The sequence below is a fragment of the Rhea pennata genome, chromosome 2, assembly GCF_028389875.1.
Source record: "Rhea pennata isolate bPtePen1 chromosome 2, bPtePen1.pri, whole genome shotgun sequence".
NCBI classification, from domain to species: Eukaryota; Metazoa; Chordata; class Aves; order Rheiformes; family Rheidae; genus Rhea; species Rhea pennata.
This window is the reverse complement of record NC_084664.1, coordinates 158,285,894-158,299,763: the sequence shown is the minus strand read 5'-3', so window position 1 is coordinate 158,299,763 and position 13,870 is coordinate 158,285,894.

Genomic DNA, 13,870 nt, shown 5'->3' with positions numbered 1-13,870 from the left:
TGAAGAAGATCTTCATTTGAATGTCCTAATCTAAAGAACTTGATCGTTAAAACTTTACAAAGACACAGAAAAAGTGTTTGCTAGAAAAACTGTTTCCTGTATTGGAAAGGTTCTGGCAACTTATTGCAAAGGTTCTTGCAAAGGTGCTTTCAGTTGTGTTTGATGAGACTCTCAAAATTGCTCTTCCGCTAAATTGTTCTATCCAGCTGGCCCTGTTCCTATGTGACCATTCCAATACGTGCATGATCCACGTAGATGTGATCAAACACTAGAGCCAGAGTGTTGTCCAGAGAGGGTGTGGGATCTCCATCCCTGGAGATACTCAAAGCCAAACTGAAAAGTCCCTGTATAACTTGTTCTAGCTGATCTGGCTTTGCACAAGAGTTTGGGAATTCTTCAGAGGAATAAAGTCCAAAAATCCAGCAGCCCAGTTCACTGCCATGTACACTTTGTGTTCCATACAAACAAATAAACTTTGTTTCCCTTTGGCTTTGCAGATAGCTATATGTCTATTAATACCAAGACAGGTATTATTCTCTCAATCAGAGCAAGCTTTAGGATAGGGAAAGGGAATTGGAAATTAATTATTCTTGCTCAGAATAAAAAGCTAGTGGTGCAATTGAGGTAAAATTAACTATCTTTACTTAGCATAAACCATATATGTCAGGCATATGTATAAGAGGTGCGGCAAACCCTGAATTTATATTTCATAGAGTAATTCTGAGCTTCTGTAATTACTATCAGATCTCTTGGAGTTACCATCCTTCTCATGAGCATAGTTCCTTGTACAGCAGTTGCTGACACTCAGAGCCTTACAGATAAATCTTTCATGAACTTGTTTGATTTAGAGAGTTCAACCTGGAACAGGATTTCTAAGGAACCTCAATCTAATACTAATTGTCATTTCTTGGCTGCAGTTAGGCAATTTAGTAATTGATTTGATCAGAGGATAAGACAGACAATCTTGTAAAAACAAAACAACAATAGCTCCAAAATTTCTTTCAAGAATTGGTTCAAACTCTGAAAAATGGGGGGAAAAAAAAATCTAAAGAGGAGCAATTGTGATGCCACTGAGAACTGTTTACAGTGCAACTTTTATTTTGCTTTTGATATTTATCACATGCAACAAAGTGACCTAATTTCAAATGAGATACAATGCTTAGGACTTGTGGACAAAAGATGCCTCAGAGCAGATTAGACTTTGATTCACCTGCAGATACAAGGTGACTAGACCTGTATCCACTGGCTGAATTGTGTGGTGAAGGGCTCTGCAGATCCTTGAAGAGCTGAACACAAATAGCCAAGAGTCACCTTCAGAATTTTCTCCAAAAATTGTAAACTCAGGAGGTCTGCACTGACTATTAAATTCTGTGTGACAAAGGAGAACATCAATAAATCAGTAACTGCCTCTTCCCACTCTATTGTTAAATATATTCTCCTATAATATCTTACCTTCTGTTTAAAACACATCATCTATTATTATATAAACTCATACATAAGAAGGGGCATCTTCTGTTTTTTCTTTTTTTCTTTCCTTCCTTCCTTCCTTTTTTTTTTTTTTTTTTTTTTTTTTTTTTGGCCACTCATCATTTCTAAATCTTGTATTGGACATGAAATCAGCAGCTTATTAGTCTATAGAAAAGCAAAAACATTATATTCTCTGTTGAGTCATTTTGGACTATTTTTATCCTCCTAACTTAAATTTTGATCTTTCTTGTTCCACTATGTATTTCTGTACCTTTCAATTTTGGCTTCCCATTTCATTTCATGGACTCTTCACTTTCCTTTGAATCATGTCTTGTCTTCTGCTTTAATAAAGGTCTTCTTCATCTCCCATCAAATGTTTCCTTTATCATTTCTCAGTGAAAAGAGAAAAAAAATGTAAGGTCACTTTGTAAAAGCATCATGGTGGTATGCGCAGGAACTTAACTCTCAGTGACCTGAATGATTTGGATGTATTTTTGTTTTCAAGATAAATAGCATAATAAATCTGATCTCCCCAAATGATTTCAGTGGTTAATTGCTCTGATTTGGCAATGACCCTCCACTGCTGAATAGAGCAAGTGTTTAGAATAAACACAGGCAGAGGCAGAGCCATTTTTTCCCTGAATGGGTTATTCTGTTCGACGGAACTTTTCCCATTAGGCTTCAGTTGTTCCCTTTATTTCTTCTTTGACCTTCCTCTTTCATGAGAATATGTTTTTGTATCTTGATCTTGATTGCCCAGCAAATTGTAGAAATATCTCAGTAGGTGACTTATAAATGGCTTAAGTAATGATCAGGGTATCCTGATCAGGTTTTCTCTGAGCTACCTGCTTTCCAAGACTTCTATGAGGTTTACGGATAAATTGAAACCTGACATGAATATCAATGAATTATGTGCCCTGAGTGTGGCTTTTAAAGTTTAATTAATTAACGTCCATAAAACGTTTTGCAGTACTCAGACTAAAGGTCTGTAAGTGCACAGAACAAAATGCTATAATTATTAATCCTATATCTCGTTATGTGGGGGAGTAACAGCAGAGCTGCCTAGCGTGGATACTGCAAATTAGGGAGCCCTAAACTTCTGTGCCTGCATCCCCCTGCCATAGCTCCGTTATCTTTGCTGCTGTCCTCCTGGGGTGGTTTTGCTTTTCACAAGTTTGATGCAGAATTAATATGAGGGGCTGTACGAACCCTTTTACAGCCGTGTGCTTTGACTCGCAGAAAATGCTCCAATCCCTGCAACAGCCCAGTGTGCGATTCTGAAGAAATAACGCTGCAGACACTTAATAGCGTGGAAAGAACAGATACACCTTAAATATGCAAATATGGTAATTACCAACCTCAAACATAATTATCTCATTTGTTAGTACTTGTAATAGGAACAATATTTCTGTGCTGTATGAGTTTTTTTTGTTTGTTTTGTTTTTGTTTTTGTTTTTTTTTCCCAACAGAGTCATCTGCAAAGTAGTGTTGCTCTGTCTTTTTCCTTCCTTGTGGAAATCTCTCTCACAAAACTTTTTTTTTTTTTTTTTTTTTTTCCCTGTAATGACATAGAAAATACCAGCTCAGTGACCTTGGCAGCTGTTTCATAGGATAGATAACTTATGCTGCCTTTCTACCTTTGTATGAGCTGTGTGTCTCAGCTTCCACAAACTGATCAAGGAAATGTGCTTTAGCCCAACATATACATGGTTGAAGACGCGATTACCGTAACTGGCTTTCCTAGTTGTCCATTGCAAGAGCAAGAGTTTGGATTCTCTGCGGATCTAAAAACTGTTCCAGACTCATAATGACATAAGGATGATTTATGCCAGGAGAGAATTTGTGCCAGCTTGTATGTCTGTATCAGATTTGCTTATATAATAACACTTCTCTGAGATTTTATTCTCTAAAATAAATGTAGATGTAACTTTACCCAAAGTTACAGATATAAGGGCCTATTGTTATGGGCATATAATCATCTTCAAATGTATACATTGCTACATAGAGAGTTAGTGTAACATAATGAGCAAATGTAATAGATCCCTTTTAGACATTTGTGAGAAGTAATCTGAATATTTCCTTTTATTTAGATAGAAAACAAAGGTAACTTCCAGCTCCATGAAACCTCCTATTAATTGAGACTAGATTCTTCTTGTACCCAAATAAATATTGAAGAAAAAAACCTGAAATATCATCAGAGACATTGTTGCCACAATATTTTGGGGGTTTCTAGGAAGCAGGAGGCACCATAAATCTGAACAAGTAAAATGGTTCCTGTGAGATTTTTGGCCTGGATTCTGGAGATTTCCTGCTGGTTTGGGTAATTCAGGCAAGAACTGGAATTCTGGATGCTCACTGGTGCTCAGCTTCTGCAACCAGGGGCTATCCACACGCAGAGCATTTATTTGTTTCCCATAGCTGGGCTACCACAGCTCCAGCCCAGATGTCTCCAGTTATCTCACATTAGGATAGATGAAGCTGCTAGACTGAGATTAAGAAGAGGATTTTGAAACTCCTATTCCCCAAGTAATTCTGAAAAGATTGTACTCAGATCTATAATTTTTTTTTCTTGCTTCCATCTTAAACTTTGATGTAGGCATGAAAATTAGTTAGTGTCTGGCTTATTTCATGATCTGTGACAAGTGTCAAGATAAGATTGGCTTGGACACTGGGCAAGGAATCTGTTATCCCGTGCAATGAACTAAAGAAGACAGCAGAAGATTTACTTTGTCCCAAGAGAGGTGAAGATTAGCTTCTAGAACAATGCGTATTTTTCTAGAGTCATTCATCATCTCCTCTTTGGCAGGAGTTTGCAGCTGTCTTTGCAGATGGGTTGTGTGAGAAAGTAGTGCTATTTCTGTGAAAAATAGCTTCACCAAACAGATGTTACTTCTCCTTCCAGGCTGTATTAGTAATATCGAACACTTGTTCATTAAAGCTTTGTCAAACTCTCTGCTTGGGTCACGCTCATCACTGCACCCATGGCAAGAGCAAGTCCTTACTTATCCCCCCCTTTCAGCAGCTCTAAAGTAATTATCTTGTTGATTTTGCAATCTGATCAATTATTAATATACTTTGTAATTTTACTCAGGAGATAACATACGCGTAGTGTTATGGATCAGAAACAATTTCAAAAGTCATCATTATATCCTTTCAGACGTAACCAGAAATTGAACTCTATTCCATAATCCATTTGTTTGTCTCACTAAAGATCCATGCAGTACATTTGTAAAGAAAGAAAACAAAAATAATTACAGGTCATTAATAATTATACACTCAAAAAACTCATTAAGTTAATCCTCAGCCAATATTATTCCCTTCAGAGATTCCTGCTAAAACTTGGATTTTCAGCATTCAATTTCTGTTTTGGCTATACTGTAAAAAAACTATAGTTTCCCTAATGGTCTGCTCTGTTATGCTCTAGATATCTGTGGCTCCATTCAATAAATCGTTTTAGCATGGAACCTACTCACATGAAGAGAGAGAGCTCTTCCACCATGAGAGCAGAATTTGACCACTGTCTTTTGAAAAAGAGAGTTGCTTCGTGATATTTTAGAGCAGGCAAAGCCATAGGGAGGTTGGCTGCATCACTCCGAGAGGCAGCAGAGACAACTGAGACAGGAACAGAGAGAAGCCAGCAAGTACTGTCAGCAAGAGCAACATGCTGCTTCTTACCCAGAGAGAAGGTAAACACCAAAGACTGGAGTTTCTGAGCACCACCACGCACTGCATTGGCTGGGTCATAGCCTGGAGAAAGCACAAACTTGTGGATTCGAGTCAAGATAGGACTTCATTCAACTCCACCAGCTGTAAGAGGGAACAGTGCATGACCGCACATACTATGGAGGCTCACAGTTGTTTTGAGCCCCCAAATTTTCATTTAAATTTTGAGACTTAAGCCCTGCAGATAACACTGCTGGTAGAGGGACCCTGTACCCTTTTGAAATTAATGATTCTGACACCCCATAAGTGAATATGGTATGAGTTTTCAGCCATTAATTTGCAGTTTATTCTTCAAATGTGTCTGTTTTCATTTACATTCTTCCCCAGAGACATCATCTTAAAATTGATTAAAAATAATATTTTTTTTTAATGTCCTATGAAACATATAAAAACTGATACATTTGCACAGGCACTTCCTGAAGCAGAAAGAAAATTTTCTAACTTTGGAAGAGACTTGCTTTAAATTTATACTTCTCTTCCTATTTGAAGGTGATTTAAAATAGACCAAAGAATTTCATGGACTCATTTATTGAAGTTCATTTAACACTTTATTTTTTGAAAGTAATGTGATTCTCTGCAGTATAATTCAGGTATATCTTTTTAAAGTGCTTTAAACTGCTTTTTTTTTTTTTTTTTTTTTTTTTTTTTTTTTAGATTACTTTAATAATATCTTTCTCTTATCCTCGTTTGGTAACTTGCACTCAGATCAGATACTCAGTGGTTTTAGCAGAAGTTTATTTCCCAAACAGGATCTGCACAAAGGGTTCACATTGCATTTCATGACACTTATTTTCATTTCTCACTATGCCGGTTTCTCGAGCCAAATAGAGTGCATTTCATCCGAATAAATTTTGACATTTCCATCTAGGTTCTCTTTGTAGTCTACAAAAAGAAATAAATACTTGCAAGGTCTGAGTTACCTCATTTTGAAACAGACTTCTAAAATAGGTCACGGGAATTGTACTTATTCATTCATGCCTCTTCCCTCAGCTGACTACAAAGAGACCTAGGGTGGCTAGCACAGCTGGAGACATCTGCACCGAAAAGCTCTAAAGCTGGGTGAGATGAATCCTGCCTGTGCCACCTGATAAAGACAATTCTCCCTTGTTTGGCCCTTGTTAAGTTATTCAAATTTTTTCAAAATGATCACAAATATATCACCAGAGATTTTTACATCATTTAGGCCAGGTCTAGTTATACAGTGTTAAGAGTACTGGAAAATCGCATCCTGAAAAGAAAGGGATTATTTTCTTTCTTTTCTCAAGTAAAACACTGAATTTCTTCTTTCATTATGAGGTCTATAGCTGAATATGAAAATTTAGATAGTGTATAATCTTTTGGCTACACCTGAGCAACAGACTGGGGGACCTGATTCGCAGGAATCCCCAGAGTTGTTTAGAAGCTTGATTTCTATTTCACTGTGTTAAATAAATAAATACTTAAATACCAGAAACGAGGATAAGGAAAGAAAAGGGGGGGGGGGAGGGGAAGGTGTTTTAGAGAACCTGGGATCCAAGCAGAGACTTGGCCTACTTTTCAGTATTAAATAGTCAGTAGAAGAATTTCTTCTCTCATCCATCTCTCTCTCTCTCTCTCTTTTCTTTTTTTCTTTTCTTTCCCTAATGAAAAAAAAGTCTATTTTATATAGGAAATATTTCCTATATAAAGAATGAGATTGTTACTTACAATGAAAATATCAGAAGCTGATCCCTTATTGAACTGTTTCGCTTTATTCGTGAAGAATCTTTAGTATTTAGGGAATGGGCTGAGCCACCAGACTGGGTCACAGGTCCTGTTCCGCTTTTCATGCAGTATTACTTTTGCTTATCTTTCAGTAAGTGGACTATACCCATTTTGAATGCCCTGGCTGGGTAGAATACTTCTTCTGAGACCTTACTAATACTGATATAAAAAGAATGGAAATACTTAAATTCATACAGTGCCTGATTTTTCACTTCTAAATTTTCCTAGATGATTATCTGGATGCCTTCTGTGATGCCGATACCTCTGTACTTGGAAATTAAAATGATCTTGGAAACAGTCCTGCCTGTAGACTACTAAACAGTGACCATATCGCCAATGTAAGTTAGTTTCCAACAGGAGATATCCTCTCAAAGTTAAGTAATCTAATTCTCCTCTGTATAATTTGTACCTCCCGGTGCCAATCCATCTTTGCGTCTTTTTATTTCCTTGGTCTGATTTATTATTTTGCCCTTTCTCTTCATTAATAGAAGTATTAGTCATTTTGAGGAGTGGGAGAAAAAGGAAAAGGGATCCTGAAGATATGTCACCACCGATCACACTTCCAGACTGGCTAAAAAGTCCTGTTCCCAAATTCAGTATCACACACTAGACTGCGAGACCCAACACACCCTAAATGACTGATTTATGGCACACAGTATGATATATGGACCATTTTACCAAATTTCTGTGACAAGCACACAAGAATTATTCAGAAAATACTGACCGGTTAAGTGCCAATTTCGAAGGCAATTTACAGCCACCTCGGTTTCCGCACCTGCGGGGATCAGTGTCAGCAACCTTTTCCCTTCCTCCTCCACTACTTAGCATTTCACAACTGTGCCCACAGTATGAATACAGCAGCATTCACCCAAGAGGTAAACAAATGTGTGTGTGTAGACGAAGCGTGCTTCCTTCCAGCACTGCACGTCAGTACACAGGGTGCCTGAGGGACCAGGTGGGACTACAAGTAACTTCTAAAAAACCGCGAGTCGGGGAACATAAAAGGGCAGCTTGCAGCAGCGTCTGCAGTAAGAAGGTCCCTATCAGATGTTTAACAGGAAGCCAGAATCCCAGTAAACATATTAAACACCACTGACATTCTGATCGGGGATGGTTGATTTCCCTTATCTGTGTTTCTACTAACATCTGAAATAAATTGTAAATATCGTAGTCCACACAATAACAGTCTGTCACCTCTGTAAATCACAAGCTATCAGCTAGGAAGAAAAAAAAAATACAGTAGTTAATTGGGCAGCTAATTATGCTGGGCCAGCTCCTTAGCTACCATACATTAATGTTATTCGTTAGAGGGCTGGGCTAGAGCTTAGGAGGCCTTAGCTATAATATTTAATATCTTGTTTCTCAAAGATAACTAATACTAGATTTATATAATATCAGAGACTGATAAGCCCATCTGGAGGCTCCTAAATCCAGCATTGAGAGCCCCCAAAACCTTTGCTTACTTGCAAAAAGACTTCTGGCCTTTGCGATTTCTCCTGTATAGCCTAAAAGTATATCACTGCCAAATTGCCTATGGTTCTAGCACTGCAGAGCTGACGTGCAGGGTCAAAGTCCTCTGAAGACCTAGATATTAAGCCAAGCAATTTATCACTATGGATCTTACGGGAGATACCTGCTGGCTGAGGTGTTGCTTCTGTTATACCTAAGGAAATACAGGGTAATACTTCACCATTTTTACTACGTGACCTATTACAAGATTTTTTTTTTCCCTCTTCCTGAGGGGATTTGAGCACATGCCTCCCATGTGGATGCTTTAAACACCAATCTAGGATATTTTGCATAAGGCTCCCTCAATCCCTACTTCTACAACTGTTTTCTTTACATGAAACGATTTAGTATTCCTTAAGCTAGAAGAGATGAGAGCAGAAGGTAGAGTTGAAGAGCAAAGGAGACAGCACTGGGTGAGGGAAATGTAGCCTGGTAAACCCCTGGGGAGCCCCACTACGGTGAAGAAAGACCTTTACTTGAAAAGCAGTAGCTGCTTATTTGTATGTAGTCCCCTAAATAAAATTTGTTCCTCACTCTGTCTGTAAAAAGAGCATAATACTACTACTTTTCTTCATAAAGTTATCGGCGTAAACATACCAAGGAATGTTAAGTACTCAGAAACTACTGGAAAATAAGTAAATTAACAAACAGACAAACAAAAGCCCAATGACCTAACTAGAAAATTTAGATATAGCCAGATCTGTTATTTGACCAGGATGGCAATTATTATTCTCTATCTATATGGTTTTAGTGAGTCTATTAGTGAGTCTGATCATGCCTTATTTTCCTCTTTGTAAACAAATTTACATGGGTGGGAAAAGAAGAGATTACACTCAATTGTCTTCTCTCAAGATCATCTTACCTTTGGTTAGGCAAGTCCAATACATATTTTCCAAGCATAAATTTTATACATATTGTATTTTTTTTCTATTTTTTTCTAAATTTATTTACAGAGAAACTAATAGTACAAAGATAACTTTCTCTTTTTTTTTCTGAACGTGAAACAAACATGCAGCATAAAGACACGAACTCTGACTTCATGTTGTTGTAGAATTTAAAATAACAGACCTGTCAAGTCGCTGTACCATGCTTTGTTCTACATAAAACTGCTAGAAAATGATCTGTGTTGGGTAATCTGATCTGGATCAGATGAACATAGCTGAAAGATATAGATGTTAGCCCCAAGGTGAATATGACAAGAAAAGAAAAATAAAAGGAATGGTCACAAAATACAATACTATTTCTGTCCCCCAGAGAGTATATTTTCATTGCAGATTTTATCTTAATAAAAGATACAAGTTTTTCCATTATCCCTTTCCACCCAAATTCAAATGCATAACACCCTTAGAATATAAACTACGGTTAACCTAATATAAATTGGAAATTCAGTTCAGACTCAAGACAACTGATAGCATTCTCATTTGCAAAAGATGTTGGGTTTACATCTGACAAATTTTCAGTCAGAATAGTCATCTGCCTCTTGTGTCCTAGACTCAGGTTTCTTTTGTCTTTTGATATTTTAATTATATCATTCTCCTAGTTCTGAAGTCTTCAAAGGGTTAGGGTCTATCAGGGAAAAAAAAAAGAAAAAAAAAGAAAGGTAATATATGATTCTCAATGAATAAGAGCAATAAGCACAACTGGTTATTTACCAATGGACTGTACACTACAGATTTTGAAATATTCTAAAGGTATGTTTATATATTTAATCAGCTGAGCTGTGGGTCCACAAATCTTTCCTGCAATGCTGACTAGTGGGAAAAGTTCCTGGTATTGGTTTGAGATGAAAGGTGGTCACAAGCGGCTGAGAAACTGGAGCTCTTTAAACTGCCTCCTCTCCAGCTGTCACAGGATTGCTCTATTTGTGTTCCCCCGACTAAAACTGAACCAATTTATTTTAAACCTTGTGAGGCTTGACAGAATAATCATGACTAACTTTTGTAAGATTAAATGAACCAACCAGCCAATCAACCAACCAATCAAACAAACAAGGAAGAAGACAGAAGAGTTCCCTTAAATGCAGAAATTATTTCCCTCTGCACGGAGACTGCTCTAAATCCAGTAGGGAGTAGCCTGATTGTCTTCTATTTTATTTTATGCTTCTATACTCATAAAATATGATTGAGATATTTTAAATGGTGAGAGATTATCCTCCTTTTAGCACTGTGTCACATGTGCGATGTTCTGATACCTTCCCTAGTATTTAAATCAAAAGGAACACAACTCACATTTGAGCCACATTAATTTAGAAAGCTCAGACTTTACCGCTGTAAACAATCCAGTTGTCTCCACGAAGAACAATAAATTGCACTTTTGCTGTGGTTGTTATGCCTCCTTTAGTTTGTATCTCTTTAAATTCTGGAATACCTTCTTTTGCTCTTTGTTTGCAACTAGGGTAAGCCCTTTCTCATGCTTTTAGTCTTGTCCTCTGTAAAACATATTTCATACCTAATAGCCTTCAAAACATTTCCAAAAGCCCTAACTGAAAGAGAATTTGAAGCATGAGCATAAAATAAATATCTGTTTGTTTTTGTTGGGTGAGTTTTTAAGATGTCACTGGAAACATGCTGTTGGAGGAGAGGAGAAAGTGAAATGGGAAGAGAAAGAAAAGAAAAAGCACGTTAAGGATAAGTGTGCAAGTCACAAAGTCAAAGAAAGAAAAAAAAATAAAACCACTATGAGCAAATCCATAAAACTAATATCTTGCTTGAACAGGTGATTTTGACCTAGATATGTCTCATGAAGCAAGATATGTTGGCTCAAAAGTCTGATCCCTGAAGACCAATTCAGAGGCAACTATGGATGAACGTGTGGAGAATGGAGCTGACTGCACTGCTGCTTTGTAATCCTGTCTACTGTAGTGATCATCCATGTCTCAGCGAGGCTCACAAGACCATGGCCTCAGAGACAAATATTACAGAATAGTAAAGCAAAAACATCTTAATTTCAAGTAGTGACCATTGCTTCTGGGTATCGCAAGGTAAAGAATCTCCTATAAAGTGCTTTGGCTTTTCTTAGGGAAATGTTTGTGATGTGATTGCAAGATGCAGTTTTCAGAAAGTCCTGACAATGCAGTTAGGAAGATATCAAGTAGTCTTTCTAGTATTTCTGGTAATTAATGTTAATTAAACATATTTTATACATATTAAAAATGTGTGGTTATATCCTCTGGCCATGATAAAAATGGAGACATTTAAGACCTCCCAGCAGCCAAGCGCTTTCCTCTTAGATTCACTATTATAAACGGTGTTACCATATTTCTTCACAAGGTTTATCCATCAGTTGCAATGTGCTCAGTTTGCTTCAGGAGTCTTAGAGTCACCTTAGCATCACGTCTAGCTGTGTTCTTTCTACCAGGACATCCTGATGGAAAGCCAAGGAGGACTACTAAGAAAGTGGAGTTTCCACCAGATGAAGTTATTCAGTGGTATATAGAAAGTTGGTCCAAAGCCATCCTGCCCTGATGACAGACACATAGCAGAGCAGGGTATGGACAAAATGATCAGCTAGAGTTATAAAGAGTAGCTACTGCTTTTCCTGCCTTTCCTGATTTATAGGATTAGCATTGTTTTTTTCCCAGGTAAGTGAATATTAGGAGCATGCAGATTTTGCTCATCTAGCTGTAATTTACCCTACAGAAAGTCAACCTTGTGTATAAGCACCACTTCAACTCTACAGTACCATGCTAAAGGAGGATTTTGGTACTGCTGAGACCTCTGTATGAGAGTGACTATCATCTCTCAATTTCTCCATGTCCTCCAGATCATCTTTCCTTGCTCATCTTCTCTGAGTGCTCAGCTCCACACATGGCAGAGGGCTATAGCAGAGATGGTGTGAAACACAGGCTGAGCCTTCATCCCACCTCCTTTATTTGGGATATTAGTTTTATCAAGTTGCTAACTCTTTTTCTTTTAACTTTAAAATCTTAGTTACTCAACGTTTTTCTTTCTGAAGCTAGTTTTAAAAACAGCAGCAGAATCGCAGCTAAAAAAAAATCAAACAATCAAGCAAACTGAAAAATCCTGCAATAAATCCCACTCTCTTGCTCTGTCAGTCTCCTTAATTGCCACTTTATTTAATACTTTCCTCTCTTGCTAAAAGGTTATTAAGAAAGATGTTGAAACCAGACAGACTTTCAAGCTGCTGTTTTATTAGACAGAGATTATACTGTGAGATTTCCATCTAGGCTCTCACTCTAGGGACTCCCTCTGCTCACTGGTCCGTAATGACTGACCTACATGTCTCCGCCGACCAGGACTTTGCTGGATGACTGCATTACCCAGCAGAATTTGACTCCCTTCACTATATTCATTTGTCACAGCAATTAAACCCATGTGTTGATTTATTGAGTTCAGAGCTGACATGAGATGTAGGAACACACCTGATTCATTCCTTCCTTTTTCACATAACACTACTTCTGCCTAAATGGTATTTTATGTTGTTTTTAACTTACTTAGAATTAATTCTGGCTTATAGGGACAAATAATAACCATATCTGTTCATTTTGTAATCTCTCTCTCTCTTTCCCTTTCTTGCTCTTTGTTCTTTATATTTTATTAGTTTTATGTTGGTTATCAATGCCATATCTTCTCTTCAGCAGCTGATCTGGATTTTTTTCCATCTCCTCACAATCATTGACTCATAAACATCAGAACAACATTTGCAAATAAATTGTATCTCTACTTGAGGATCTGACTTGGAAATGAAGATATAAAACCCCCAAAGTTAATCTAGTGGTAATGCCTCTTCAATAAATAGTTGAAAATGAATCTTTTGAAAGTTAAGAATTGTAAAGGGTTTCACCACGAATGCTATAGGATATACCTTTGGGTACAGCTTGAATATAAATGAGTAATTACCAAGTCAAGGATGGCAGAGTGGGCCAAGTTTCATCAGCTACTTTGTGCTGGGTACAAACCATGCAGTGTATGTGCTGTGATGGCATAACTGGAATAACTCTGGACATCAGAGCTGTACTGAAACTTACACCAAAATATACACCTTGTATTATACTAATTAAGATAGGACATGTGAATATGTGTGAGAATGGCCTGGTCCGTCCAAAGATTGTTCATCCAGATCCCTCAAGGAACTTCAAAACTCTCCTTCTCAAGACTTTGATCTGAAAAAAGGACTTACACCAAATAATTGAAATTTTGTGGTGATCTTCACTTCTTTGCTTCAGCTGCCCTTCAGCCATTACAGAGCCCCAACTCTACTGACAGCACAGTATTCAATATTATGGTGTGCCAGGAAGTAGACATTCTGCTTTACAACCAATTGAGAATCTGTAACAGGAAGAAAGAGGAAGAAATATGTATGATATTATGTAAAGGGCAAGTTGGTACTGTTGTTCCAGGCACTCTCAGAAGTCAAAGGGTTTCAACCCTCTATCACTACATGGCGATTTTCACACTCTCAGTGAATT